We start from the raw sequence: 4,726 nt of genomic DNA, 5'->3' as shown, positions 1-4,726 counted from the left end.
CTCTTCCTCTTATGAAGAAAGTGATGGTGTAGACAAAGAGGATCAAGGCAAGAAAAAGGCGAGAAAAAGGTCACCCTCTTCTCCATCTTCCTCAAATTTTTCATCTTCTGAAGAAAGCGATGGTGCAACTTTTGAACCATAAAAAAGAAGAGGCCGTAGGAAATCCTATGCCGCGTGGAAGAGATCGTCCAATCTCAAGAAGTTCAAAGAGGGAGGAAGGAGCATCTCTTTCCTTACCTACGATGGCACCTTTGGTGCTACGAACAAAGTCTTGGTTTTTATCCAACAATTCGATGTGACATTTGGAGATGAGGGCTTCACGGAGTCCTCTAAGCTATGCCATGTAGCCATGCACTTTCAAAAGTCCGCCAGGCAATGGTGGTCTAGCGTACGGGCCAAAGGTGAAGCTCCATGAACATGGAAAGCTTTAAGAGCTTCCATCATGAAGTGGATTTTGGTCACCGATGCCAAAGAAAAAGTACGTACCGAATGGCGAAGCTTGAAGCTCTCTCCCTACGAATCCATTCACAAATATGTAGACAAGTTTAGGGATTTACATCTCAAAGCCACTGTCTTCAAAAAGATGGATTTTGTAGAGCAAAAACAACAATTTTGTGCGGGCTTAATTGAAGAAATGGCGGAGTATGTCAACTCCCAAAGGCCATGCACTATATCTGCGGTTATACATTATACTATGGTGGCTTCTCAAATCAATTTCCAAACAGGGGATAAGAGAAATCTTAAGCCCACGAAAAACAAGGGTTCCAATGAGTCTAAGGGGAAGGACAATGTCCAAAAGTCTCCTAAGGGCAATTCCAATAACAACAAATCTAAGGAGAAGGGAGTTTACAAAGGCAAAAACAAACTCTCTCCCTAAGATCTTGAGCATTATCGCAAGGATAGCCGTTGTTTCAAGTGCGACAAGCAAGGGCATGCGTACCACGCTTGTCCCCAAAAGAACACCCACCATTAGCCTCCTAGAGCTACTTTGGTCGAAATCCAAGAAGAGGAAGCTCACCACAAAGGATCTCCTCTATGCCATGCTTGGGGAAAGGTAAGAGAACATGATGCTTTTATTCTCTTTGACCCTGGCTCTATTCACAATTTCATATCCACAGAGTTGCCACCAAGCTAGGAATCCAAGCCTATGAGATGTGAGATGTCCTACCCACAGATGGTGCTTTCAAGAGGCAAGAAGGTTCAGTCATTCCCTTAATCAAGAAATTGAGGCTCCATATCCAAAGCTATGTGGACAAAGAGGACTTCGTTATCTCTTCTCTCAAGCACGAGGATGTAATTCTAGGGGCACCATGGTTTGATCGCATGGCTGCCAATGTTAAATTCCCTGAAAGGAAAATCTACTTGAAGTACATGGAAAAAGATATGTACATAGGTGCCAAAGAGATGGGTAACACCATTCCCATTGTACATACGAAAGCTTTCAATAAGTCAATAAAGAGCTCTTTGTCTGTGTACATGATTTTTGTTAAAGATTCTCAAAATGAACCTAATGCTTTAGCAAAAGAAAATATAAATAATCACAAGGAATTAGAGTTATCCAATTTTCTCAAGGTGTTTCAAGGTGTCTTTATTGACGACATCCCTTGTGAACTACCTCCTAAACGAGGTAATGATGACCATGCAATTGAACTCCTTCCAGGAAGTTCACCGCCTAATAAACCTCCTTATAGAGTTTCTCAAGCTCAACAAGAGGAGATTATGCGGCAAGTGATGAGTTAGTTGAGAAGGGCATGGTTAGCCTAGCTCATCTCCATTTTGCTCACCCGTGCTATTCAATGTGCAAAAGAAAGACGGTACATATCATATGTGTGTCGACTATAGAGCACTAAATAGGATCACTATCAAGAATAGGTTTCCCGTTCCACAGGTAGAAGACCTATTTGATAAGCTAAAAGGGTCCACCTACTTCAGTAGGATTGACCTAAAAAGTGGCTACCATCAAATAAGGATAGTTGATCAAGACATTATAAAGACCGCATTTTGCACTACGTTTGGTCTTTATGAATATATTGCCATGCCTTTTGGCTTGACCAATGCACTAGCCACATTCAATCACTTGATGGAGAAGCTATTCAGGCCTCATCAAACCTTTATTGGAGTGTTCTTTGATGATATTATCATCTACTCTAATTCACTAGACGAACACAAGCATCACCTCCAGTTAATATTTCAAGTCTTAAGAGAGAATAAACTGATGTTAATCAAAAGAAAAGTGAGTTTTTCTTACAAGAGATTCAATATTTAGGTCACATTATCTCTCAAGATGGCATCCAAATGGATCCATGAAAGTTAGAGGTAATAAAAGGATGGCCTAAACCAAGGAATCTTCATGAACTAAGAAGCTTTATAGGTATGTGTGCATACTATAGACGCTTCATAGAAAAGTTCTCACAAATCGCGGGACCATTACATGACCTAACAAAGAAAAATGTTAGGTATACATGGTCTGCCAAGGAGAACAATGCTTTCAAAAAGCTTATCTCCCAACTTGTCTTACATTGCCGGATCTCTCAAAGCCATTTGAGGTCCAATGTGACGCTTGTGGTGATTTTCTTGGAGCTGTTTTGCTCCAAGAAGGGCACACCATTGCCTATGAAAGTCGAAGGCTCGACCCTATTGAGCAAGCTCTAGGCATATATGAAAAGGAACTCCTCACAGTTCTACATGCCTTAGACTTGTGGAAGCACTATTTATTGAGGACTCCTTTCATTCTGCGGACAGAGCACCAAAGTCTTAAGTACTTCATGACGCAGACCAAGCTCTCCGACAAACAAATGAGGTGGGCAAATTTCCTTTTGCAATTTCATTTTCATATTGCTCACATTGCTGGCAAGCATAATCAAGTAGCCGATGCACCCTCAAGACGACCGAGAGTGAATGCGGTTTCCATAGCAACTCACAATGATCTATCTTCTATTGATAGATGAGTATGTTATTGATCCCGATTTAGAGATGTGATTTCATCCCTATTAGGAAAGCAAGATGAACCATTTAGAGATGTTATCTTCTCTATGGAAATAGACTACGCGTTACTAACTCACTATGTGAGAAAGTAATGTATGAATATCATTCTCCTTCTTATGCGGGCATAGAGGGGTTCAGTCTAGCCTAAAAGGGATTAAAACATATTTCTATTGGCCTACCATGAAAGCAAACATACAAGAGTATGTTTCTAAATGTGTGGTATGCCAAAAGAAAAAGTTTGATAGAGGGAAGCAACCTGGATTGCTTCAACCTTTGCCAATCCCTAATTCACCATGGGAGAGCATATCCATGGATTTTATCTTTGGATTGCCTATCCATGTGAATACGGGAATATGGATGATAGTAGACATGTTTAGCAAAGAAGCTCATTTTATACCTGTCAAAAAGACTATCAAAGCCCATCAAATGGTAACCCTCTTCATTTCACAAATCTTCAAGTACCATGGCTTGCCAATGTCCATAGTGTCGAATAGAGATCCTAGAATGACCAGTAATTTCTGGAAGGGTCTCTTTGAGAATTTAGGGACAAGGCTAAATTTCTCTTCGGCCTATCACCCGCAAACGGATGGCCAAAGTGAAATAGCTAACCTAACAATCCTTGATCTACTAAAAGCCTATGTAACAAAAGTAGATCAAAGGTCCCAATGGGAGAAGTACTTACCCTTAGTGGAGTATGCCTACAACAACACTGTACATACTTCCACGGGAAAAGCACCTTTTGAGGTAATTGAGGGAAGATAAAAAAGTCCCCTGCTACACTTAAGGTACACGGGAAGATCTTCGCTGCAGATGAGTATAGCCGAGACCTACAAGAATCTTTTCAAAATATTAAGGATGCTATCTCTATCTCACACCAAAGGCAAAAGGCTGCTGTTGATAAGCACAGAAGATCCCAAGCCTTTAAAGCAAATGATTGGGTCAACGGGCAAGAATCCTACGGGACACCAAAAGTACTATGCTAAGTCAACAAAAAGTTACTATGGTCGGGCCTTCCAGATTCTTAGACCAATCAATGAGATGGCCTATCAACTCAAGTTTCCCAGCCATTAGCTCATACACAATACTTTCCATGTGAGCCTACTAAAGCCTTACAAAGGAGAGCCACCTCAAGAACCAACTATTGAAGACCCACCGGAGATCGAGGACCAAGAAGAGGTGTTGCAGCCCGAGTCCATTCTCTGACATGAAGACAAGGTATTAAGAGGTGGTAAGATTATCCGACGGTATCTTATTAAGTTTAAAAATTATCCTTTTGAAGATGCTAGATGGATGCAAGACATACAATTAAAGGATAACCTAAACCTTGTAAATGCTTACAATGCTTCCCTAGAGTAAGCAAACATACAAATGTTTGAAATTAACAACTTTTTTGTCTTATAAGACTCTTTTTTTTTTAATTGTGCACAAATGTGAAGTGGTATGCATACTTAGAATCAAGTTTGCGGAGTCGACATCTCCCAAACACCAAGTAGAGCTTGTCACTCTACTATGGAAGATTGATAGGACTAATGTGCAAACATGGTTACAGCAGCCTTAGGCTCTCAAGCGCCAAATGGATTAGTGATCCATTCTGGAACGATGTTGTAGGGTAACATAGGGATCCTCTACCCGCTAGAAAAAGGACTAATAAATAGGCTTTATCTTCTCTACCCCAATCGAGGATGACTATGATTTCAAGAGAGAGGTAATGTCATAATAACTAATATCTAATTCTCCTAAA

Source organism: Adiantum capillus-veneris, chromosome 18 (genome assembly GCF_014529385.1).
Source record: "Adiantum capillus-veneris isolate H3 chromosome 18, ASM1452938v2, whole genome shotgun sequence".
Taxonomy (NCBI): Eukaryota; Viridiplantae; Streptophyta; class Polypodiopsida; order Polypodiales; family Pteridaceae; genus Adiantum; species Adiantum capillus-veneris.
This window is presented reverse-complemented; position numbering follows the sequence as displayed.